General features: G+C 46.8%; 1 pseudogene across 1 annotated transcript; it reads right to left on the bottom strand.

The window, feature by feature from the left end:
• Positions 1–1,679: 1,679 nt before the first annotated feature.
• On the bottom strand, positions 1,680–26,969 carry LOC308163987 (ATPase MORC2A-like; annotated as a pseudogene). The gene is made up of 26 exons: positions 26,902–26,969; positions 22,424–22,477; positions 22,216–22,250; positions 22,041–22,109; positions 21,742–21,832; positions 21,525–21,633; positions 20,400–20,559; positions 20,199–20,310; positions 19,849–19,974; positions 19,667–19,746; positions 19,477–19,565; positions 19,249–19,334; positions 18,004–18,144; positions 17,732–17,885; positions 17,497–17,625; positions 17,314–17,419; positions 11,466–11,598; positions 11,186–11,272; positions 8,880–9,149; positions 7,658–7,921; positions 6,210–6,267; positions 5,917–6,055; positions 5,662–5,829; positions 5,476–5,569; positions 4,847–5,035; positions 1,680–2,147 (listed from the first exon to the last, which is right to left on the bottom strand). The product of its transcript is annotated as an ATPase MORC2A-like (transcript).
• Positions 26,970–27,441: the final 472 nt, after the last annotated feature.

The following is a 27,441-nucleotide window of genomic DNA, read 5'->3' as shown; positions in this document are numbered from 1 at the left end:
GCCCTAAAGCAAAGAGGGATATGCTGCTTAATAATCTAGGGAAACTGACATCATTGATTAAACCTGAGGTTACAAGTCTAGGGCCGGTTTCACAGACAAGGCTTAAGCCTTATCCTAGACTAAAAAACATCTTCAATGGAGATTTTACATTGAAAGTGTGATCTAGTCCAGGACTAGGCTTAAGCCTTGTCTCTGAAACCGGCCCTAGGTGTTATTTTCGACTCAGACCTAAGCTTCAAGTCCCATATTAACAAGGTGACGAAAACATCATTCTTTCACCTTAGAAACATTGCTAAAGTAAGACCACTTATAAACCAAAAAGATGCTTTAAAACTGATTCATGCCTTTGTCTCAAGCCGGCTCGATTACTGTAACACACTTTTTACTGGCCTTCCTAAAAAAACGACTGCAAGACTTCAGCTCATTCAAAACTCTGCAGCTCGACTTCTAACTAGAACCAAGAGGAGAGAACACATAACTCCGGTCCTAGCTACTCTGCACTGGCTGCCAGTAACATGTAGGGTTGATTTTAAGGTCCTCCTCCTTACATACAAAGCCCTTAATGGGCGAGGCCCAAAGTACATTGCTAATTCCCTTGCCAATTATGCACCCTCAAGAACACTAAGATCATCTATCGCAGGTTTATTAGAGGTCCCCAGCAACAGTCAGAAGAAGATCGGGAGCGCAGCCTTTGCCAACTATGCCCCAAAGCTTTGGAACACATTACCTTTAGAGATCAGGGAAGCCAGCTCACTAAATATTTTTAAAAGAAAGCTAAAAACGCACTTCTTCAATATAGCCTTCAACTAGCTTATCTGCACCTGCCCACTGCTCATCTGCCAGCTATTGCACTCCTTTAACTAGCTCATCTGCACCTGCCTACTGCTCATTTGCCAGCTGCTGCACTTTAAATGTTTTATCTATTTATCTCTTATATTTCTACACAGTAATGCACATGGTCTTTAACTCCACAGACTGTGGGGGGATAACATTGGTACCACAAAGCCAAGTTGGGCTACAGATCCAGTTGACTGGGATTTTGCGCTGCTGTGTCTAGAGACAGACGACAGTTAGGCTACATATCCAGTTGGTTAAAATACTGTGATCTGACACTGCCGGATCGATGAGAAAGAGGTGATTGTACGTTGTCAGAAGGTTTGAGTAAGTGCAAAAGAAAGAAACTGCAATGTTGATACTGGATTTTTGGTGCAAGGTCAGCCATGTTTGAACTTGAAAGCCAGTGAGAAGTACAGAAAGACTGAAATGAGAGGGATAGGGAAAGGTATTCTGCTGATGAGAAGATGGATAGCGGTTACTAAGTGTTAAGGCAGAGGTTGCATTTTGTTTATCTTTTTCTCTTTTTTTAATTTATTGTATTTTATCTTTACCTTTTCTTTTACTGTTTTCCCCTACTTTTATATTCATTCTATGCTATGTTTTATTATATTCACTTCATGTTCTTAGTCCTGTTGTAAAGCACTTTGAGCTGCATTTCTTGTATGAAAGGTGCTATATAAATAAAGCTTTACTTACTTACTTACTTACTTATGTGCAGTCACATTTTGGACATATTCAGTTGGCAGGAAGTTCTCTTGTTAAGCACGTCTGATTGTGTCCTTTCACCCGCTCCTTCACTGCTTGCTCTTTTGCTTCTCTGCTTTGTTTTATTTTATTTTATTTTATTTATTTTTTCGTTTCTGCCTGCCTAGCTGTCTGAAGTGCAGCCTCTTGGGGTTCAGTCCGTAGGCCCTCAGCCTCTGTCCGCTGAACTCTCGGCCCCCCATCTTCACCCTGAAGGGCCCCGGCATGAGGCGTCCTCCGGACTGCCTGTGTTTCTTCTTGGGCCATTTTGGCCTTTCAGTCCTAGGCTTGGCCGTTGCTGTTGTCTCCTTGACGACGGTCTCGGCTGTCTCCTTGACGACGGTCTCAGCTGTCTCCTTGACGGCGGTTTCTGCTGTCTCCTCGACGACGGTCACCGTCTTCTTCTCCTCCTCCAGTTTCATCTTCTTCTTGGGGACCAGGAAGTCATCCTCGCCCTCCTCTCCGGCCTGTCTCAGGGCCTGGACCACAGGGCCTTCAGCAGAGTCAAATGAGGTGGCCAGGCTGGGTCCAGCCTCACTGTTCTTGCCTTCTGCCTGGTCTTTGTCCTCCTCGGAATAGAAGGAGCTCAAGATTTCTTTCTTTTTGCTTTGATTTTTGTAAAAGGTGACCTTGCAAAGATGGTTTCAGCATCTGTTGGAAGCTCATTCTGTTGGAGGAGAGGCTTTGTTTGTGTATCACCATGTAGTGTGCCAGTTTTGGCTATGAGCCCTTGCAAGACAGTGATACTCTTCTTTATTACCTCTGATGAGTACTTTGCCGTGAACACAACACACATGTGACGAAAGACTGTGAGAGCAGCCAGCATGCATGTGCTATTCAACAGCTGTGCAATGCAGTAAGTTGCAAACTCTCTCAGAGCCTTGTCTGTGGTCTTCCTGCTGAACGCCCCACTCACAGCCTTGATGATATGAGCAGAGCAGAGGTGGACAACAGTCATCTTCCTCATTTGTCTCCTGGTAAATCTCCCCTCAATAAGAAGGTGTGCCTTCTCGAGGTAAATGATGACATTCTCCTTATTGAAGGCCAGAAGGGCACTCTGGATTAAGGCCCAACTGTAATCAAGCTCCACCTGGTGGCCAATCAGACCAATAAAGCCGAAAACGTGCCATCCTGAGGTCCCAGAGAACCCAGAAGAACAGTGGGCCAAAAAATGTCAGACCACCACACAGTCCCGCCAAAGAAGCAAATATTTTGACCCACCATCGGACATGCCATCGCCAAAGCACAAAACTACTCCTCTGAAGGTATCATGAACTACTACTACAGTACTATTTTGTGCCAAATATAGGCTACATTATTGTTGTAACAATAATATTTCTTCTTTATATGCTTTGCAGGTTAAAAAGTCCAGGAAAAAGAAGATACACTCCTGTGACAAAGACCAAGGGATGACACAGGAGAAAGAGGAGGATGTGAGGAAGGTGGATATGACACAGGAGGAGGAGGAAGAGAAGGTGGATATGGCACAGGAGGTATCATGAACTACTACTACAGTACTATTTTGTGCCAAATATATTCTACATTATTGTTGTTGTAATTAACAATAATATTTCTTCTTTATATGCATTGCAGGTTAAAAAGCCCATCCCAAAAAACAAGATCAACCAAGATCAACCAGCCAAAACCATGGTACCTTGCATACATTATTTATTTAATTTACATTATTTACATTACATCCATCTGTCATGTTGTCAGCCACCAACTCCAAGTTTAGAGTAGACATCCATCAAGCATTACAATGATTTGAACCATTTCACTCCTTTTGGCTTTTTTTTTGCTATGGTAAAGATGTAGCACGCTTCACATTACATCACATTACTGTCATTTAGCAGATGCTTTTGCCCAAAGCAACTTACAATGAGTCCATTTAACGTTGGTAGTCAAGAGGACTGTTAGTGATCAGGAATAATAAGTACACAAGTTCCAAGTGCAAAAGCAAGGTATTGAATGGGCAGTACAAGAATAAATAATTCCAAATACAATAACAATCTAATGTTTTGATAGAAGGCTACCAAAAGCTCCGAAGCCCACTGGTGGTGCTCTGAGGCCCACCAGGAGACCACGGCCCACTCGGTGAGAATAGCTGCTCTACACATTTGTCAAAGTGTACATACAGTATGACACATATTGATATGTAGTATGATGTTGTCTAAGAGGGTCTGAAATCATATTTAACAATTTCAACTAATGTGTTTCAGATCAACTCTCTCTGGGGGAAGGAAGACAGTGGGGTGGTAGTGGCATTGATTAATTCCAAAGAAAACAGGAACGTGTCCTACACCCTCCGCCATGCTGAGTTCCTGACACTGAGGCCACACCAGTGGCTGGCAGGGGAGGTAACCAAGACTACACTGTTTTCATAATTGTAAACATCATACAGGATAGATAAAGTTAAAATATTTCAAACGAAATACTGAACATTGAATTATTAAACATTTGTCATTTTCAGGTAATGGAAACATACCTCCAGATACTTATAAATCAGAGTGGCAAGGGGCAAAAAATGTTTTTGCTCAACCACTATACTGGAGGTATGATTCTCCATGGGACGAGGGAGGCAATGGCACGTCAATCCCTACGAAAGGTACTATGTTCACACTGCAAGGCTTACTGCTCAATTCTGATTTACTGCCCAGATCTGATTTGTTTGTTTGGCTGTTCCTATTGCCCTTTGAAATGTGACCTATATCAGATTCCAGTGTGAACTGGTCACAGTCCAAAGTACTGACCTGTGTGCAAATGAATAAACATGTCCTAATCTATCCTACTATACTGTCTGTCAAGGTACTGTATGAAATGACAAGTTGTTCTAAATATCTCATACTAGTTAGTGCATTGTATAGGTTACAAGTTTGTACATTCTTTGATTCTATAGGTGCTGAAACCATTTTTGTAAACATGCTAGAGTTAAAATCATTAGATGCTTTAATCTTGCAGCCCTCTAGGAGTGACACAGTCACAGTCATAGAGGAATACTTGACTTTATTCATTGGCTGACAGTGGCACTTCAGCCCGTCCACACACACACACACACACACACACACACACACACACACACACACACACACACACACACACACACACACACACACACACACACACACACACACACACACACACACACACACACACACACACACAATTAATTAGATCCAGTCTTGTTTCTAATTGACAGCTTTTGTCTTCCTTTTTGAATTTGTTTCAGGTTTCATTCAGTGACTATGAGGCCATCATAGCCAACTACCTCCTGTACTTTCTGTAGCAGAGCTACAATGTTGGTTCGTAGTTTCTGTAGTTTCTCATCGGCCTCCCTCAACTTAGTCTCAGCACTGCTGCTCTTCTCCTCCACAGCTTTGGCCCTGGCATCAGCTCTGCTCTGGTACGAGTTACACAATGACTGAAGAGCCAACTCGAACTGTTGAAAATACTCCTTCTACAGGGACACACAGACAGGATTAGATACAGATACATTATTGCACGCATGCATCTCTTCCATTCGTGATAATCCATCTCTTCTGTTTGCATTCACTTTGCCAAATCAGCTTTGTTTAGCTTCTCCACATGCGTTCCCTCTAACTTCCACTTCTTCAGTATGCTTGCTGTCATCTACCTCGCGAGCGATGGGCAATGATTGTGTGAAGACATTTGAAGAAACCAAATGAAACTTAAAACTGACCTAGTCGAGTTATGAAAACATCCGAGGGATTTTTTCAACCCTTTTCCATTTGGAACCTCACCTCCATGACACCATGATTTGTCAGATTTTGTCTGCTTTAAGAACCTTGCAGATCAAAGCCCGGAGAGACCAGATTAGATCTCTATAACTGAGGATCACGGTAAGGGTTGTGTGTACAAATCAGCGGTCAGTCTTACCATGGGGAAGGCCACCAGCTCCTCTGCTGTCATACTGTTGACGTCATCATTTGGGATCCGGAAATCAGGGGGAAAGAAATAACGAAGCAGTGTCCTGGAGACACACCACGCACACACCATCATACAGCAGCAGTTACATCATATCCAAACAATACAGCAATACCAGTGATGACATTGTTAGCTTACCTCATCATGGTGACCAGGCTGTCGGTCACCTCTCGACTGGTTCCTGGTTGGGTGGTGTCAGGTTCCATGGGGGCGGTTCCTTTTTCTGTCTCCTGCTGTGTGTCAGGGGTCTGAGTGATGGGGGAGGTTGGGCGCATCAACCTCACCTCCTCACTGCCCTTGAACACCCTACAGACACACACAGATGTGTAAGAGAACAGAGAGAATGCATACATATTTATGTCTTTATGCCTCTCTCTCTAAGAGTGACCGTACCAGCGATCCTTGGGGGTGGATCTGGGCACGTAGTCAAACTTCACCTTCCAACGAACACTCTGCTTACTGGTCTCTATGGCAACCACTCTGCCGGTGTACCACTCCTTACTCACACGCACCTCCACCAGCAAACCCTTATCTACAGGAGATAATACACATGTACACACATACACAATTTCATTACAGGGACTATGGATGCATTTCAGAGCATAAGCATTTGTGTACATCCCAAGTCCTGTTGTCCCACTGTGTGTTCAGCTGTGGAACTCTGTAGACCACCTGGCATCTCTCACCTTTCTGAGCATTCTTCAGATCCTTTGCTGGGTCCTCCCCCTCATCACTATCAGACACCTGAAAGATGCACAACACAATACATGAAAACACAGTACATTTAAAAACGCTCACAACCCAGAATTATACCAGAACCTATCCACTGGACAGTCACTCAGCGTGTCTTGTCAGGAGCTGGTCCTGACCATGTCTGTGTAGAAAACACAGGGATGGAAATAGAAAAGAGACACCAAAATCCAAAGTGAGAAGGAGAGGACCCATTCCATTTAGAGTTGAGACAATTCCATAAAGAGTAGATAGGAGTAGGGCAGGACCCATTCCATTTAGAGTAGAGTTAGGGGAGAAGGACAGGACCCATCACCGACTTGTCATTTCAAGTCAATAAGGAGAGCTGGAGAGAACCCATTCCATATATAGCAGAGTTAGTAGAAGACAGGACCCATTCTACTTAGTAGTTGAGTTAGTTGAGAAGGAGAAGAGCCCTTGGTCTTGGCTGAAGGTGAGGGTTACAGACAGTAGTGAGTACCTTGGTCCTCGGCTGAAGGGTGGGGGGTTTGGTCATGGAGGCTGTAAGGTGTGTCTGTGTCTGTGTGTGTGTGTGTGTGTGTGTGTGTGTGTGTGTATGTGTGTGTGTACCTTGGCTTTAGCCCCAGGCTGTGGGGTGGGGGTGAGTTTAGGGGTGGAGGAGGGCAATGCTCTGCCAGTCAGGGGCGGTGTCGCAGGGGTCGGCCGGGATGTTGCCACTCTTCTTCTCAGGCTGGGGGAACTTAGTGCTGGCAGGGGGCATGACCACCTACAAGGTCAACAGCAGAGTGGGTCTGATTGCAGCTGCAGTCTTGCTGTTCCACTTCAACGTTGCATGAAGACCTGCACCATGGGGCAGCTGTGGAACTCTAGCCGTCTCTTCATTTGCTATCACTGTTTGGGGACTTGAGAAAGCACCAGCTAGCATACATAGTGGAGTCCACATTCATAATAGAGACTACCCTCCATGTCACTCTGCTTTAATAGAGGCCTGCTCACTTCTGACACGTTTGTCATGGACTGACGTGCTTTTATATCTCCTTTCTTGGTTGTCTTTGAAGGACCTCCACTTCTTCTCAGCCAAGGCAGCCTTCTTTTTCTTCTCTCTCTTCTTCTAACACTACTCCATCCTTTTTCCTTTTCATGTGCCCTCATTCATTTACTTCCTCCTCAACGATAGGTCTTTCCATCTTTTGGTCTGTCTATACGTGCTAAGCAAGGTTCTTCTTGCCATCACTATAACTGAACTGAAAATGTGATGAATTGACACTGTGAAACAACACAAAACTGAGACTGAATCTGCTGGACAGTTGACTTGACCAGGGTCTTAACAGAGAAAGATGTACGCTCTCAACACACTTGGAAGTCTGAGAAGTAGTTTAGTGTGTGTGTGTGTGTGTGTGTATGTATGTGCGTGCATACATACCTCTGTCACCTTGCCCCGTTTGGCTGGAGATGCCTTCTCAACAGCTTTACCACGATTCCCAACTGCCGATGCTATCTTGGATTTCTTGAGCTGTGGTTCCTCTTCCTCACTATCTTCTTCCTCTTCTTCTTCTTCTTCCTCGTCTTCCTCCTCCTCCTCTTCCTCCTCCTCCTCTTCTTCCTCACTCTCTTCCTGCTTTATCACTCTCTTGCGTTGGCTGCTAGCAGGTGTGGTTGGTTTGGCAGGAGAGGATTTGGCTGGAGTCTGCAGAGAGACCATACCATACCATACATACAGAGAGACCTTACTACCATAACTGCTTTCTGGGGATGGGACAGAATAACCGATTATTCGTTCCTGATGGTCAGTCGATTTTTTACATTTTCCCAAATAAAAGCAAATTAAACGGACAGAACTAATGTTGGTTCTGTAGCACTATTTTATTTTTAAAATATATATTAATCACGCACAGAAAAGTAATCTCAGCCAGTACGCATGTGCACACACGCCACAGAGAGATCATTAGTAGCAGTCGTTATGGCGAACACAGATAAACTAGAGCTTGAAGTTCCTCTAGCTTCCCTTAAATCTCCTTTTTGGGAAAACTACGGTTTCTCGGTTACCTACAATGACGATGGACAAAGACAGGTGGATCGGACCAAAGCTATATGCCGGCATTGTTCAACTGTGATCGGGTATGTAGCTGGCTGTACGTCGAACTTGTTCACTCATTTGAGTCGGCATCACCCGAATGTGAACATCACAGGTACAAGAAAAAACTGAGTGAAGTGGAAACCAGCTGTGGCATTTACGCTACCTATTTAGACCAGGCCACAACAAAGGCCATAGGTGTTTTTATAGCAGCAGACAATACTCTGTTGTCAGAACACAGGTTTTAAACACATGTTGAAAGTGAAAATCAAGTCTTGTTACGTAGTTCCCGCTCGTCCGCATTTCAGCCAGCAAATCATACCAGCCCTTTATAAACAAGCACAAACTACAGTTGACCATGACTTATCCATGGCATCTGCTATCACTCTCACAACCTATGGGTGGACATTTAACTATCTACATACAGTATATAGAGTATGTGTTTTGTGAATTTTTCAATTTCATGGATCTTACTGTTCACCTAGCCAACACTTTTGGTTGAAGTATAAACCAAATAGTCACAAAAACAAACCCTGACCCAGCAAGCTGATGAATTCCACCACACACTTACCCGTGAGCTGCGGCTGAGTGGAGGGGGCTTGGCAGGGGTCTTGGCAGGTGCTTTGGGGGTGGGTTTTGCAGCTGGGGGTGGGAGCTTTGTTGCAGCTCTGGCTTTAGATAGGTCAGCTTTGGGAGCAGGGGGTGGAGAGGGAGCTGCAGCAGCAGTCCGGGCATTAGTGGGTTTGCGGCTGAAGGATGGAGGGAAGCTTGGGGTTTTTTTGAGGACGGCGGGTAAGGGGGGAGAGCGGGGGCGTGTCACTCGCTCTGACGACCTGGTTGCCTAGGAGACCCAGAGAACAGGAGATTGATATATGTATATATTAAGTTCTGTACGGATAATGTCATGGTTGAAAAGCACGTCCGTGTTTATCCAAACCGGAGGCCCTGGATGACAAGTGAAGTTCAGTCACTCCTGAGTGCCCGTAACTCCGCCTTCAAGACAGGTGACAAGGCCCTGTACAGCTCAGCAAGGGCAGACTTGAGAAGGGGCATACAAGGTGCCAAGGAGGCATATAAGAGGAAGGTGGAGGGCCACCTATCAGACAATAACTCACGTCAAGTGTGGCAGGGATTGAAACACCTCACCAACTACAAAGGGAGCTCTCCTGTGACCCTCAGTGCAGAAGCCTCGCTGGCAGAAGACTTAAACCATCACTTTGCCCGGTTCGAAGCAACAAGGCCCAACACAGCGACACTGACATCACAGTCCGGAAGCACATACACTTTCAATGTCGAAGAACATCAAGTGAGTCGTGTGTTCAGGTCTGTGAACACAAGGAAAGCCACCGGTCCTGATGGAATACCTGGGGTAGTGCTGAAAGCCTGTGAAATTCAGCTCGCACCTGTCTTCACAAAGATCTTCAATCTCTCCCTGAGTCAGGCATCCGTTCCACCTTGCCTCAAATCAGCCACAATAATCCCACTCCCCAAAACCCCAACCATAAATAACCTCAATGACTACAGACCTATTGCCCTAACACCAGTGGTCGCAAAGTGCTTCGAGAAACTCATATCTCAACACATCAAAGACCGCCTCCCCCCAGGCTTTGATCCTCACCAATTCGCTTACAGAGCAAACAGGTCTACTGACGATGCCATCTCTACAGCCCTCCACACTGCTCTGAGCCACCTAGAACACCCGGAGTCCTCGGTGAGGATGCTCTTTGTTGATTACAGTGCAGCTTTTAATACCATCATCCCCGATATCCTCGTGGACAAGCTAGCTGCCCTGGACTTCCCCCCCGCCACCTGTGCCTGGATCAAAGACTTCCTTTCCAACCGCCCACAGACAGTCAAGATGGGTCCACACAACTCCTCCACCCTCATGCTCAGCACCGGCTCTCCACAGGGCTGTGTTCTGAGCCCTCTCCTGTACTCCATCTACACCCATGACTGTACCCCCACCCACCCCACCAATGCAATAATTAAATTTGCGGATGACACCACCTTGGTGGGGCTCATAACCGGAGGGGATGAGTCAGCCTACAGGGACGAGGTGCAGCGGCTGACAGAGTGGTGTGTCACAAACAACCTGACTCTCAACATCAAGAAGACCAAGGAAGTGGTCATGGACTTCAGAAAGGTAAAGGCAGATCCTGCTCCACTCTACATCAACGGAGACGTTGTGGAGAGAGTCCCCTCCTTTAAGTTCCTGGGAACCCACATCTCAGAGGACCTCACCTGGTCAGCCAACACCACAGCGGTGGTAAAGAAGGCCCAGCAGCGACTCCATTTCCCGAGAGTTCTCAAAAGAAGGGTGGAGGAGAAGCTGCTGGTAACCTTCTACCACTCCATCATTGAGAGTGTGCTGACATTCTCCATCACAGCATGGTACGCTGGCTGCAAAGTAGTGGACAAAAAGAGACTGCAGAGAGTGGTGAAGTCAGCGGAAAAAATAATCGGCTGTCCCCTGCCCTCCCTGGATGACGTGGCACGCTCTCGGTGCCTCTCCAGAGCAGGAAGGATTCTTAAAGACCACCTCCACCCTGGTCACCACCTGTTCAGCCTGATGCGCTCTGGAGTGAGGTACAGGAGCATAAAGGCTAGAACAAACAGGCTGTCCAACAGTTTCTACCCATGGACCATCAGAACACTGAACAGTAGACATAAGACATGTTCATAAATGTTTATCTTATATGTGTATATGTTTGTGAATATGTGAATATGTTTTGTGTTTTTTTTGCACCTTCGGAAGAGCCACTACAATTTCATTGTATAGGCAACTGTACAACGACAATAAAGTATATTCTATTCTATTCTATTCTATTATATTATATTTAGAAAGCAAGAGAGAGAGTATGTACCAGTGTGAGGTACCTGAGAAGAGTTCTCTGTGTTAGGTCTCAAGCTGACATCCAAAGGTAACTTCCGCACATCTGCTGAAGACCTGATAGTACTAGTTTTCTGAGGACACGAGGACGGACGGACACACAGACACACACAGACACACACAGACACAGACACACACACCAATTAGGGGGTGCAGATTTACGCCATTCATCAAAAACAGTTTGGGCTCAAGTCTATTTAATCAACAAACATGAGAAAGTTGCCCTCTGAAAAAGGAGTGTGCATGTTTATGTAACTGTGTGTCTACCTGAAGTGCCTGTAGTTTCTCCTGCTGTTGTTTGATCTTATCTGTGAGCTCTTTTTGTTTGTCCTCAGTTGTCTGCTTGTCCTTCTTTAGAACTCCATACGGTACATTCTGCTTTTGCTCAGCCGCATCACACCTAAAACACCAGAACGCACACACACACACACACACACAATGATGCCAACAGCAAGATGGCCGCGCGCTTAGTCGCTGCAGCTGGGGGGGCTACCACACTGGTGTTTCATTGTGTTTTTAAGAACATTTGTATGTTCACTTTTTTTTTAGTACTTATAGGGAACAGTTGTGTATATAGTACCTACAGCAGGCTCGACTTATTAGAAGTCGGCACGCAAAACGACAAGATAGTTACGGCGGATTTTCTGGAGCAATACAGGATAAACAAGGACATCGCACGGCGACCGGGAGAGCCCTGGTTCACAGTCCCCTCCCTGAGGCGGAAACGCCGGCGCCGAGACCGTAGGAAACGGCGTGGCCGCCGGGGAGGCCTGCTAGCAAGGCTGAGGAGAAGCCCAAACAAACCAGCTTTGCCAAGCATTTTCCTCTCTAACGTCAGATCCCTGACGAACAAGATGGATGAACTGAGACTACAGGTGGCCAAAAACAACATCGTAGGGGATAGCTGTGTGATTATTCTGACCGAAACCTGGCTAAATGACAACATTGTGGACGCTACTGTTAGCTTGGAGGGGCGAACGCTGCACCGCGCTGACCGAACGCTGCTTAGTGAGAAGACCCGCGGAGGCGGCCTCATTATATCTACGAAGGACAGCTGGTGCTTAAACACGAAAACTGTAAGTAGCCACTGCTCCCCAGACCTGGAATACTTGACTGTTAAATGCCGACCCACATACCTCCCTAGGGAGTTTAACGCGGTGCTAATTACATGTGTGTATATAGCGCCTAGCGCAGACAGCAGAGTAGCATTGGCGCGACTATATGAAGTCATCAGTAGCCAACAAAGCACTGATCCACAGGCTATTCACATCATAGCGGGGGACTTTAATCATGTCGACCTGAAGGCAGTACTACCCAAGTTCTATCAGCATGTGAAATGTGCAACGAGAGGAGAAAAAACACTGGATAAGGTATACACCAACATCAAACGTGCTTACAAGGCTAGTCCGCTAGCTCATCTAGGCATGTCTGACCATGTGTCAATCCTCCTGATTCCTGCATACACTACAATGGGGAAAAGTGCTCCCATCACCACTAAGACTGTCAGAACCTGGCCAGAAGGGTCCGCTCCACTGCAGATCTGCCTAAATGACACCCTATGGCAGGAATATGAGCATGAGGACCTGGAACAGTACACGTCGTCGGTTCTGAACCACATAGTGAACTGCACCAACTCAGTCACCGTGGACAAACGGGTCCGGGTCTACCCCAACACGAAGCCATGGATGACTGGGAAGGTCCAAAAACTGATCAACGAGAGGGACAACGCCTTCTTCGCAGGGAAGAGCACACCGCTGTACAGCTCCACCAGGGCCAACCTAAAGCGCGGCATCAAAGCGGCCAAGGCAGAGCACAGAGAGAAGATTGAGGAATGCCTCCTGAGCAACGACTCCAGGCGGATGTGGCAGGGGGTTCAGCAGATGACAAACTTCAGAGCCAACAGGCTCACAGCCGCAGAGGACGACCCCCTGCTGGCGGGAAAGCTGAACACCTTCTACGCCCGGTTCGACGAGGGGCGAACGGAGGTAACCGCAACACAAACACCACTCTCTCCAGCTCTCAGCAGCCTCACCCTCACAGAGCATGAGGTGAGACACGTACTGAAGGCGGTGGACCCCAGGAAAGCCTCTGGGCCGGATGGCGTCCTGGGACGGGTGCTGAGAGACTGCGCCGACCAGCTGGCCGGGGTTTTCACCAACATCTTTAACCAGTCCCTGTCCCAGGCCACCGTCCCACCCTGCCTGAAAACCTCAACTATCATCCCAGTCCCGAAGAAAAGCACGGTGAGCTGCCTAAACGACTACCGCCCGGTGGCACTCACACCAATCATCATGAAGTGCTTCGAGAAACTAGTCCGGGCCCACATACTCACACGCCTCCCGCCCAACCTGGATCCATACCAGTTCGCCTACAGAGCCCACAGGTCCACAGAGGACGCCATAGCGACGACTCTCCACGCCACTCTATCCCACCTGGAGAGGGGAAACAGCTACGCGAGACTGCTCTTCGTGGACTTCAGCTCCGCCTTCAACACCATCCTTCCAGACAGGCTAGTGACCAAACTACTAGACATTTACATTTACATTTTTGGCATTTAGCAGACGCCTTATTCCAAAGCGACTTACAATCAATACATTTGAATACTAAGCATGTGAATCAGCAGTCCACCATTCGTTGCAGGAAGAGTACTCTAGCTCGGGCCCGGGGCCACTGATAGGAGGAAAAACCTTCTCCCTATTATCGCCTTCTACTAAAACATTTTTTATTTTTTTTATTTTTTTATTTTTTTATTTTATTACTGGAGAAACTGAGAAACAGTACAATGGGGGCAATAGAAGTTCTAGGGACACAGTAGAGGGGAAAGCGGGTGTCTTTAGGAGACGTAGTGGTGAGGGTCGGAAGATGTCTCAGGAGGAGCAGTTAAGATGTAACCTGAAGAGATGGGTCTTCAGTCTACGACGGAAGATGGGTAGTGACTCTGCCGTTCTGACAGCCGTGGGGAGCTCATTCCACCAGCGGGGAGCCAGTGTTGTGAAGAGACGTGATCGGGCAGCCCGACTGCTGTGTAGAGGAGGTGGGGCCAGTCGGCCAGCCGAGGTGGAGGAGCGGAGTGAGCGGGCAGGGGTTTGGGGGGTTACCATTTCCTTCAGGTAGGCAGGGGCTGTCCCTTTAGCTGCCTGGTATGCAAGCACCAGGGTCTTGAATCTGATGCGAGCTGCTATCGGGAGCCAGTGCAGGGTGCGAAGGAGAGGGGTGACATGCGAGTATTTGGGGAGGTTGAATACCAGCCGGGCAGCAGCATTCTGGATGAGCTGCAGAGGTCTAATGGCTGAAGCGGGGAGCCCAGCCAGGAGTGCATTGCAGTAATCCAGGCGGGAGATGACCAGTGCCTGGATCAAGAGTTGCGCTGCCAGTCTCTGGTAAGGAATGGTCGTATCCTTCTGATGTTGTAGAGGAGGAATCTGCAGGAGCGAGCCGTTGCTGCAATGTTCTCCGCACAGGATAGTCGGTTATCCAGGATCACTCCAAGGTTCTTGGCTGTCAGGGAGGGGGTTACAGTAGAGTTCTCCACTGTGATGGAGAAGTCTTGGAGAGGGCAGGCTTTCCCGGGGATGAAGAGGAGCTCAGTCTTGTTAAGATTGAGCTTGAGATGGTGGTCAGCCATCCAAGTTGAAATGTCAGCGAGACATGCTGAGATACGGGTTGCCACGTGTACATCAGACGGGGGGAAGGACAGAAAGAGTTGAGTGTCGTCTGCGTAGCTGTGGTAGGAGAGCCCATGTGAAGAGATTACCGAGCCAAGAGACTTGGTGTAGAGGGAGAAGAGTAGGGGCCCTAGGACGGAACCCTGGGGAACTCCAGTGGAGAGGGTTCGTGGAGAAGATAGCGATTCTCTCCAGGTCACCTGGTAGGAGCGGCCCGCCAGGTAGGAAGAAAACCAGGAGTGTGCGGTGCCAGAGATGCCCAGGTCTGAGAGGATGGAGAGAAGGATCTGGTGATTGACTGTGTCGAAGGCAGCAGACAGGTCAAGGAGAATGAGAACAGAGGAGAGGGAGGAAGCTTGGGCAGAGTGGAGGGCTTCCGTGACAGCAAGGAGCGCAGTCTCAGTGGAATGCCCAGCCTTGAAGCCGGATTGGTGGGGGTCTAAGTGATCCATCTTCCGGAGATAGTCAATCAGTTGTTTAGATGCCGCGCGTTCAAGGGTTTTGGAAGGGAAGGAGAGAAGGGATACCGGTCTGTAATTGTGGACAGATGATGGGTCAAGGGTAGGTTTCTTGAGGAGAGGCTTGACTCTGGCTATTTTGAAGGCCGCTGGGACAGATCCAGTGGATAGGGAGGAGTTGATTAGGGTGGTAAGGTAAGGAAGGATGTCGGCGGAAATGGATTGGAGAAGGGGGGAGGGGATGGGGTCAAGAGGGCATGTGGTTGCCCGCTTTGATGTGATAAGTGTGAGAATCTCATCGGGGAAGAGGGGGGAAAAAGATGACAATCCAGAGATCGAGTGTCGAGGGGGGAGTTTGGAAGGGGTGTTAGCATTGTTAGTGGGAACAGTGTTAGCATTGTTAGTGGGAGGAGGGAGCGGAGGGGGGAGAAAGGTGCTGCTGATGTCGTCCACCTTTTTTTCAAAGTAGGTGACAAAGTCATCGGCGGACAGGGAGGAAGGAGGAGGGCTGTGGAGGGTAGACCTGGGTCTATCATACTCTATATGTGCGTGGATCAAGGACTTCCTGACCGACCGCCCCCAGAGGGTGCGGGTGGGCCCCCACACCTCCACAGCCCTCAGCCTCAGCACTGGGTCCCCCCAGGGCTGCGTGCTAAGCCCCATCCTCTACAACCTCTACACCCACGACTTCACCCCCGTCCACCCCAGCAACTACATCGTAAAGTTTGCAGACGACACCACCGTGGTGGGATGTATCTCGGGGGGGGACGAGGCGGCGTACAGGGATGAGGTAGAGCAACTGAGCAAGCTGTGCAAGGTTAACAACCTGCTGCTAAACAAGTCAAAGACCCAGGAATTCATCGTAGACTTCAGGAGGAAAAAGTCCGAGATCCAGCCCCTGCTCATCGACGGAGAGAGCGTGGAGAGAGTCTCAACCCTCCGATTCCTGGGACATCACATGCGGGATGACCTGGCCTGGAAGGACAACACAAAAGGCACCATCAAGAGGGCACAACAGCGGCTATACACCCTGAGATGCCTCAGGAAAGAACACAACAAGCAGGAGATACTGGTGGCCTTCTACCGCGGCGCAGTGGAGAGCATCCTCACCTACGGCATCTGCAACTGGTTCTACAGCTGCACAACAGCGGAGAGAAACGCGCTACAGAGAGTCGTGAGAACAGCACAGAAGATCACCGGCGCCCCCCTCCCCTCTCTGGAAGAGCTGTACAACACACGCTGTCTCAGGAAGGCCTCCAAGATCTCCAGGGACCCGACCCACCCTGGGCACGTACACTTTATCAGGCTGCCCTCGAAAAGGAGGTACAGGACCCCGGCCGCTATGACAAACAGACTGAAGAACTGCTTCTACCACAGGGCCGTCAAGGCCCTGAACACAGCAAAGGCCTAAGTTCTGGGCCCAGGACAGTCTGGACGGATTGTATGGCAACTAGTGCTGAGGCACAAACATGTACATTTCAAGCCTGCAAACTGTGACACTTTAAATAACGTGAAAAAATACTTTTGTGCAATATGACAACCCTAGTTGACTATCTGTGCAGTATAGTACAGTGGATTGTGTACATAGCCTTTATTTATGTAAACCAGCTCCTTACCTTCTTGTGATTTTATTCTTTTTCTAAAAGTGTTTTTTTTTCCCTTTCCTAACACCAGGGGAGCCACCCCTCCTAAATTTCGTTGTTTGGTACCTGTACTGTAGCAATGACAATAAAGTCCATTCATTCATTCATTCATTCATTCATTCATTCATTCATTCAATAGTTCCATCATATCAGTAGCGCATACACATATTGTCACCTTCTTAAAATAATGGCTTACATCATATTTCTAAAGTGTTGCAAAAGTCTGAATAAACTGAACCAAATCTAGAATATATGATATTTAGGCAAAAACATAATTTTCCTCAAAAGTGACTTAAGCCATTATTTTAAGAAGGTGACTATATGTAATAGTGGGTGTCTCTCTGTGTACCTATCCTGGGTGCTGTCAGGGTTCATCAGACACACCCAGCTGTCTGGATATCGTTTATCCACTGAATCCATTTGGAATGGCAGAGTCCTCCACTTTAAACACTTATCTGTAGGGGATGGAGAGAAGGAGATCAGTGTCTTTGTATATGTGCTGAAAGTTACTGTGTGCGTGAGTGCAACTTACCACACTGTATAGTGAGTGGTATCTCCATGGCACGGCGTCTCTTGTACCTCTGCTCTGAGGAGGGGGTCGAGGACCAGCTGGCAGACAGGTACCCAAACTCATCCCAAAACTTAACAATGCCCTTCTGAGCTACAACACACACACACACACACAACAAAACACAGAAACAATTTGAACCATTCTATAGTGGTTAAGGGGTTGTGTCAGTGTAACTCTGCTGTTGCGTGAGTCTCACCGATGTTGCTATCCTTCCAGTACTGGGCTAAGTGTTCTCCCATGGCTTTCAGAAGATGTCGGTACTCTTTAGCATCTGCAAAGTCCTGCTTGTTGTGAGTGGGCTCCAGAACCAGGTAGGGAACATCCACAACCCCCACCACACCTCCACATCCCTGACATACATACAGAGAAATACGCATTTATAGTTGATAGTAGAGTTAAGCATTAAGAGTCCACAGTTAGCATACTTCCTCTTCAGTTACATACTGTACGTGTGTGTGTGTGACTCACATTCCTCCCTCCAGTTGAGGCCCTGTTTTTTCGTACAGTTTGATGAGGCGAGAGCAGTTATACACAAACATCCCATCCAGGTCCCTCTGCCCGATGTTCACCCCAAAGATAAAACTCAGCTCCTTAGGCTCCTTTAATGCTCTGAGGGGGGTAGAGAAAGAGAAGCGTTGGGAAGAGGGGTGGAGAGAGAGTGAGAGAGAAAGAGAGAGAGAGAGAGAGAGAAGTAGGGATGTGTACGTTTTATAGTTGTAACTAGCTTAATTTTATTTGTTTATTTATAAGGTAGACTGACTTCTGTAAATTAATAAACCCTTGCATTTAAACAATTGTTTTTATTGTCTTCACGACTGCCAATGGCCCCTGGCCTGAGCTAGATTACTCTTCCTGCTACGACAGGTGAATTTATGATTCACTTGCTTAGTCAAATGTATCGATTATAAGTCCCTTTGGAATAAGGTGTCACCCTGAGATGCCTCAGGAAACAACACAACAAGCAGGAGATACTGGTGGCCTTCTACCACGGCGCAGTGGAGAGCATCCTCACCTTCGGCATCTCCAACTGGTTCCACAGCTGCACAACAGCGGAGAGAAACGAGCTACTGAGAGTCGTGAGAACAGCACAGAAGATCACCGGCGCCCCCCTCCCCTCTCTGGAGGAGCTGTACAACACACGCTGTCTCAGGAGGGCCTCCAAGATCTCCAGGGACCCGACCCACCCTGGGCACGTACACTTTGTCAAGCTGCCCTCGAACAGGAGGTACAGGACCCCGGCCGCTAAGACAAACAGACTGAAGGACTGCTTCTACCACAGGGCCGTCAAGGCCCTGAACACAGAAAAGGCCTAAGTTCTGGGACCAGGACAGTCCGGACGGATTGTATGGCAGCTAATGCTGAGGCACAAACATGTACATTTTCAAGCCTGCAAACTGTGACACTTTAAAATAATGTGAAAAAATACTCTTTGTGCAATATGACAACCCTAGTTGACTATCTGTGCAGTATAGTACAGTGGATTGTGTACATAGCCTTTATTGATGTAAACCAGCTCCTTACCTTCTTGTGATTTTATGCATCTATGCTTTTTCTAAAATGTGTTTTCTTTTTCCTTTCCTAACACCAGGGGAGCCACCCCTCCTAAATGTCGTTGTTTGGTACCTGTACTGTAGCAATGACAAATAAAGTCCATTCCATTCCATTCCATTCCAAATGCCAAAAATGTAAATGTAATTGATCGTCTCGACTGACTTCTGTTTGGTCTCCTGGATCTTCCTCTTCATCTCGGCATCTCCACGAAGCATCAAGGCCAACTCCTGGGCTTTCCTCAGCATGGCCTGGGGAAGAGGACCGGGCATGATATTGCAAGTGGGTTGCAAGATATTGCCATGTTTATAGAATTAAAAAAGAACAATAACTTCCATGCAACAATGTGATGGTTCGTTTTGTATGTGTGTGTGTGTGTGTGTGTGTTCTTACCCGTGCATCTCTGGACAGGTCTGGTCTTGGCCTGGTCTTGGCCTCCAGAGCTTAACTCTTACTCTCCGCCTCGCGAGCCTTCTCGTCAGCTGAAAGACACATACACGCATTCAGCCAAACAGCACAGGTGGTTTAAGTGTGTAGAAAAGGGTTCTGAGAGTTAAAATAGTTATTTCGAATGGAGACTCACCGATCTTAGCAAGGTGGTCAGCCTTCTTCACTTCCTGCTCAGCACGGGTTTTGAAGCGAGTTGACGTGTACTTATACACCCTGATGACACACAGACACAGTTGTTGTATAGACTGTATAGAGTGCACCTGGATTTCTATGAGGTGCACGAAGACCTCTTTGTGAAGTGTGTGTGTGTGTTACCTAGGTTTATAAAGGCAGCAGGACATTCTCTTGGTGCTGACTTTGTGTCCTTGAATGAAGATCCTCATGCGTGGGTCAATGTACAGAACAGCTGCGTATGCTCGGAATGATCGCCACTCTGGCTTACTGTGGGGATGGAAGTGATGCTATCACTACACACACATAGTCTTGATCACTACCTTAAGTACAGGTTAGTCATGCACATTTACAGTACAAATGTTTATCCAAAATATATATTTTCCCCCCTCATGTTTATGTCCCCCCCCCCCCCCCCCCCCCCTCATGCTATCATGCACGCATGAAAACACACACACACACACACACACACACACACACACACTAATACTCACACTCCCTCTGCTGGAGTCCCAGCCATCAGAATATCCTGGTAGTCTGTCTCTACATCCAACTCTGGTTCTCTAGTATCCATCAGCTTCAGATTATAGATGATCACCAGAGTACCTACACACACAAATGACTGCTGTTAAAACACACAGCTGCCCCCCCCCCCCCCCGGCAAAACACACACACACACACACACACACACTTACCACTGCTACCTTCTATCTTGTTGAACTGCTCCATCAGCTGTTGTTCAGTTTTAAAAGGAGAGTACTTGTAAATGAGCTCTGTCTCAATGGCATACTTCTCAGGGTCAGCTGTGACTGGCTGCCTGGTCTTCAGTTCCCAGGTGGGGAGAGGCACAATCACCTGACAGGGGAGGGAATAACTGAATATTACACAAATGCTTAAAGGACAATCTCCATCTTACTGAGTCCTAACCTCATCGCCTGACAGAGGAGTCACTCATAGGGCTTTCACACCGACAAAGAACTGTTCCGGTTCACGTTCGTGTTCGGGAACCTCCGAACCTTGATGCTGTCTGGCGAACCAGCCCGCGTTCATACCAGTGTAACCAGAACCATCCGCGTCATCAACGATGGGTGATGAAGGGGCAGGATAAACAAAAATGTCACAACTAGATGGCGGCTACTTCCCTGGAAATTAGGATAATATCTTCCACTACAGTATCTGAAATAAACACTATTTTCTATGGAACGAAACAAAAGACACTTTCTACACGCGTTCTCTTACTAATCAGCTGCTCCATTACTGGAATAGAAATGGCTTACGAAATGTGCGTTCGCTTGTGTGAGTGTGTGTGTTTGCTGAGCATGTGAGGAAGATAGAGAGAATGATGAAACTTTTGATAATTGTTTTGATCACTAATGATTAGATTTAGATTAGATTCCATTTTGTCTCCTTCCTTCTTGCTGGTCTTTGCAGCCTAGAATATGACACACCTACTGACGACGTGACTGTTCTACGTTTTGGTTCCCGCTTGAGAACCACTATTTTCAGATTCCCGCTGCGAACCAACTTTTCAGTTTCGGTCTGAACGCGGTGGCCGGTTCCAGACTTGGTTTGCAAATGCAAACCGAAACGGTTCTTTGCCGGTGTGAGGGAAGATAACCAGCATTATTGTACAGGCCATACACACTGAATGGAATAGGTATAAACAACAGAAACTAGTGAAATCATGGCCCTATTGGATACACCTCTCCAGTCCTTTCAGATCTACATAAAGTGCCTGGATGCTAGGAGTCCATTTGGGATTCAACAAAAGACATCCTACACTTTATTGCCAGATTAAACCACTACAGCTGACCCCTGACCTCATCCAGCCCCTCCTCTTCATGGAATGTTCTAGACAGGAACAGGCAGGTGAGTGTGTTCTCCTTCTTAGTGAACAAGATGAAGTCCTTCCCAATACGCATGGAGCCCCTAAAGAACAGACACACCACAGTAAGTCAATAACCTCCAAAGACACAACACATCTATTCAGTGGGGTCTGTCCGTCAGCTTCATCTGGGAGTTCCACATGTCTCTTACGATTTTAGCCCGTTGCCGTACTGGCCGATGTGAGTGGACTCTGGAGTCCGCTTACTGGACTTCCCAAACTGAATCACATGAGTAGCTTCATCTGAGAGTGAAGGATGGAGAGAGAGAGAGAGAGAGAGTGAGTGAGATGTAGAGAAAGAGCCAGCGATTAGCATGGTTCAATGCTGCACTGACTTGTTAGACTAACCCTACCATGAGACATGCTAGTATAACTTGGACCTCAGTCTCTGTTAGTTAGAGCCCTGTTATTGTAAGTCATTGTATATGAGTGACATCAGTGTAGCACTCACTGGGATCCATTCCTGTCCCATCGTCCAGGAAACTGAGCATGTAGCCTCCACGGAGGTCTTGTCTCTTCTCTGTCAGCCAGGGGAGGTGCAATACAGGTTAGAACATGATGGTAGATGTGTGTTGGAGTCGGAGTGTGTGTGTGTGTGTGTATATATATGTGTGTGCATGGCGTACCTGTGTAAATGTCGATCCGGGTTGCATTTGCATCCCTGTAGGATAGATGATCGACAGGTGTATGACCGATCAGGGTAAACATAACCTGACACTGCTAAGTTTTATTTTAAGTGATTTAGCAGCACATATACATAGTGAGAACAGTGTTGTGTATCGTTAATAGAAGAGTCATTAAACTCAAGGCCTTAGCAATTGACATTATTAGTACCTGGAGTTGTCCACCAGCTCAGCCAGAGCTCCAAATAGAAACTTGTGGGTTGTCCTGGAAACATACAACAACCAGTCAATTCAATTGAACATTTATTTAAGTGGCAAAGAAAGTCTGGGTAGAGGCGGGCAAGTAGTATGAAATGATTATGGGTGGTGGTAAGGGATAGCGGGGGCGACTGATTGTGTACTGTGATGGTTGGCTCTAAATCAGTGGGTAGGACCCAGGGGTCCAGTAGTAAGAAAATGAAGATCAACACTCCTGAATGACTGTTGCAAAAATTGTTGCGGAAAATGGCTTCATATGATAAATCACATCTGCACTTTTTCTTAAGCCTGTATATCATCACCTTCTTAAAATAATGGCGTACGTCATATTTTCAAGTTGAGAAAAACTGAACCAAATATAGAATATATGATATTTAGACAAAAACATCATTCTCCTCAAAAGTGACATAAGCCATTATTTTAAGAAGGTGACAATATATTTTTAAGATGTGCTAAGCCTAAATGGACTGCACTTATATAGCGCCTTTATCCAAAGCGCTTTACAACGGCCTCTCATTCACGCATTCACACACACATTCACACACCAATGGCTGTAAGCTACCATGCAAGGCGCCGGCCCGCTCATTGGGAGCAATTTGGGGTTCAGTGTCTTGCCCAAGGACACTTCGACATGTGGCCAGCCGGGGCTCGAACCGCCGACCTGCCAACCTTGCGATCATCAGATGGCGGCTTTACCTCCTGCGCCACAGCCGCCCCATAAGCCTACAACCTTTTCTTACTCCAGAGTCTTCCTCATAAAGTAGTAACATCACGCAATCCATCCATCAACAGGCTTCAGTGCAGGCGCGGATCTATGGGTGGGCCTGGGTGGGCCTAGGCCCGCCCAGATTGACAGCTGGCCCACCCAGTCAGATTCATAAAAATACATAATAAATAATAATAATAATAATAAAATATTTTTAAAGTTTAATTTTCACTAACTAACTGTAATGTGAATAGTTTTGTCTTGCGACCGTCATTGCCACCGGCTTGTGAAGAGCTAACTGGTAGGACTACACCGTCGGATCTGTCAGCCATGGAGGAACCAGCCACTCAACCAAAGCTGGTAACATTCCCTACCACTGTAATAGATGGGAAATCGCGCTCCTTCAGTAGAAATTGGTACGAGAAGTTCAAGTGGATGGAATATAGTAAAGAAAGAGACGCTATTTTTTGTAAAGTGTGTCGACATTTCCCAGAGGCGCACACGGAGTTCACTTTTATAAGAGATGGATACAAAAATTGGAAACGTCTCCGGCAGGCCTGTGACAAACACGAGTCTAGCAAGCCGCATGCTGTTGCCCTCACCAAGTTGGATGGGTACAGGCAAAGCCATGGACCCCAAAGCCGTGGGACAGTGTTAAATCAAATGCACGGTGATGCCGTTTCATTCATAGAGCGAAACCGGCAACACGTTAAAGTTGTGTTAGACATTGCTATGTTGTGTGCCTAGTTGGAAATTCCACTTAGAGGTCACAGAGAAACGGAAGAGGCGCTCAATAAAGGTAATTTCTTGGAGCTATTCAAGTTCATGTCAATATATGATCCAGAAATTGAAAATAGACTGAAGGAACTGCCTCGAAATGCCACGCTTCTAAGCCATCACATTCAGGATGAGCTGCTTGAGGCTGCAGCCTCACTGCTAATTCGAAAGATAAAGTCTGAACTGCATGAGCAATCCACATATTATGCCATACTTGCGGATGAGTATAAAGATCTATCCAAGCGCGAGCTAGTTGCTGTCTGTATTCGATTCATTCATGGAGGGGTAATTAAAGAACGAGCAGTAGGCTTTGTGGAAACTGTGGAATTGTCTGCTCAAGGAATATCAGAGGATCCTAGTGTGTATTCGTTCATTTATTTGTTCATACATTCATTTATGTACCTATATATTTATTGTTAATTCTGTCAGACTTGGTCCTCCATAGTTGATGGTTATTGGTTAATTCATTGACTATTGCGTGCGCTTGAATGCCTTGCGTGTGTGTATTATAATAACTTGTTTGGCTGTCCGTTGCATTCTCTGGGTAGACAGGTACTTTATTTATTTTCCGTTCGTTTCATGGTCTGCATAGTGATCTCCTCCAGTCCCTGCGAATATTTTGCGTGTGTGCGTGCGTGCGTGCGCGTGCGCGTGTGCATGTGTGTTGGTCGTACCCAAATGTTTCGAGCACCCACGGGCAGAAACATAAATCGGCGCCTATGATCGCGAGCCCGGTTGTGTTCCATCCATCTGGCTGCTCATACATAGGTCTAAAACGTGCGGTGATGAGTTTCACTCAGGCCTACCCAGATTTTTCCAGGCCTACCCATCAGCCACTTTCTGTATCCGCCACTGCTTCAGTGTACATTGTAATTTACTGTGGAAAGTCATCACACAGCATCTTCCTTCATTTACTACTTAGTCATCCTCATTTGGACTTACATGTCTCCAGGGAGTGACGTTCCAGCACAATAGTAAAGCCAACACTGCTGCAATCATCACCCTTTGACCTCCTCCGCAGAGACCGGTGGGTATTGACCCTCCATCTTCTGCTCGCAGTAGTAGGCCTACTTGTTGCCGAGCGTATTTGGGTTGACAAAGCACCAGAGAAGCCAACACTGTCTAGCTGATACACGTCTGCTACACAGCCGCTGGCTGAGATTCCCAGCACAATTAAGAAGCATTTGGGTTCTCTGTGTGCTCTCTCAATCGAGGTATCTAGAAAGCTCAGAGTTTAATTAATCTGCTTGTGATTAAAACAACTTTCTCTTGTGCAGTTTGATAATTATAATTCTCATAATTCAAATGATGCTCTCATAACATCTGACTGATTTGAAGACAAACATTTAGTTGTCTCTCTCAGCATTGACACCTTGAATATCAGCAGCAAGTCTCAACTAATTCCCAGGAGCACTGCTTCCCTCTCCTGCGAACGTGGAGTTGTTTCAACTTTGCGAGGGGTTTCCTCTCCTGTGCATACTGGGGCTTCATTGACATTCCTCGGGGTTCCCCTGTCCTCCCCAAAAAGTCTCATCTGGCCCGTCAGACCTCTTCCTCCCATTACATTTAACATACTCTAGTATTTTCCTTTTGATTATTGTAGGGGATGGATAGTGTCAGCTCATTCTTGATACAGGAAAAACACTTCAATGAGGAGGGATGGTCTGCCACTAATTTGCCTTGGTCCATACCAGTCTTAGACCATGTTCTTGAATTCTCTTGCATTATGTTTACACTCTTAACCCAAATGATTAAGAGATGTACGCCTCTTCTTCGGCGTATGGGTAGTTGTTTTCCTCTCCACTCCACCAGGCTCGGGGCCGAGGGGCTACCCTTTTACCACCCCGAGACCTGGTTCAGGGGCTCACCCGGGCTATATTTCTGGACACCCCTCCAGAAGCCACGTCATCGTCTCGTCATCTAATACCGACAGACCATGCATCCCGTTGGGTGGGTGGTACACCGGGCAATCCAGGATAACATGGTCTGCGGTTTGGTCCTCTGCGCCACGCTCGCTTCTGTACACTGTACGCTGATGCACATTGAATAGGGGCCTTACATGCACCAGGTGGCATAAGATAAAGTTGATCCTTGCAGTATTGTTTGATGGTGTTAATGTCCAGGCTCTACCTGGCCTCTATGGTGAATCTGAATCCTAATCTTGTTTTGTAAGCCACAGCAGCTATAGAAAGAGAATCTCATGTCTGGCTGTCACATAGCAGTGACCTTGGAACATCAGCATCCAATTATATAACATCCCAGCGGTTCACAGGGGTTTTAAACAGGTGTTGCTCAGTTTTATGTACTCAATCATTGTTCCGTAGCAGTCAACGTCATTCCTCCTGACCCCACCCCCCCCCATCCTTCCATTGTCTTCAGACTCAGTGGTGCCCAGAAAGCAGGTTTCATATAGTCATCCATAGTGTCTATTCTAACTTAGCTTTTAAACTGTGTTGGAGCCCCTACGATTCTGGATTACACTGATAAGACAGTGAAGCCCTGGGCTCAGGAGACCACTAGTGAGTGGCTTCATCTCAAAATCCACCAGCATACAAATGGTTCATGTAACATGTTCAGAGCTCAGTTTTTTCTTTGGAATCATGCAGGTCACCTTGTTATGGATCATGTGCAGTGCAAGTCACAGACTGAGGGTAAAATGGATACAGTACCACCACACCCCAAAGAGCCATTGCTTTTTGGTCAGGCTGCATTTGTAAATAAGAATTTGTTCTTACATGTTTGCCTGGTTAAATAAAGGTTAAATTAAAAAAAAAGTTAAAAAAACCCTGACTGCAGTCATTAGTAAACCGTTATTCCATAGGCCTAGAAAACCTTCAAAACATAAGTCGGCATGTTGGGCAAAGTGAACATTGGTGGCGTGAGAATTGGTCTGGGTGTGATGCATGTGTGGTATGTATTGGGTGTATTTTCCCCAAGATGGTACTTACGAGTTGGTGTGTAGATACTCAAAGGTGAGTTGAGCCCTATTCAGGCTGCTGTAGTTAGAGTAGGCCATTACCACTCACTAAAACTACTACTTATTCTCTTCCTGGTCTTCTTTCTGACTTCCTTTCAGTCCAGTGGAGTGGATCTATTCATGAGAACCTACACAATCACAACAGTACACTGGTTTAAAAATGAACAAAAAATAAACATATCTGGATGGGGGAAAAAACCAATGACCTGAAATAAGGTGCGATCATGCAGAGCATAATACATAGAGAGGAAACAATTAAATCATTGATTAACCCCTAATGGTTGACATAGCCTACTCGCTGCAGCCGTGTCTACATCGGGCATTATATATAGGCTTTTTCTTAAGACTGCTTAGGTCTACTCTCAAACGTCCTCAGCCACAGCACCACGCGCCAGGTGAACCGCTTCACTTTCAAAGCAAGACTCCCAAAAGACAATCCTCTCACGTGGGAGGTTCACAAGTGCTGAAACGGTTATGGATCATTCCAAAGGGTTCATCTTGACGTCGTTTT

This window comes from Nansenia antarctica (genome assembly GCF_963989245.1).
Source record: "Nansenia antarctica genome assembly, chromosome: 8".
NCBI lineage: Eukaryota > Metazoa > Chordata > Actinopteri > Argentiniformes > Microstomatidae > Nansenia > Nansenia antarctica.
Note: the sequence above shows the minus strand (reverse complement) of the source record. Positions and strands in the feature narration are given on the sequence as shown.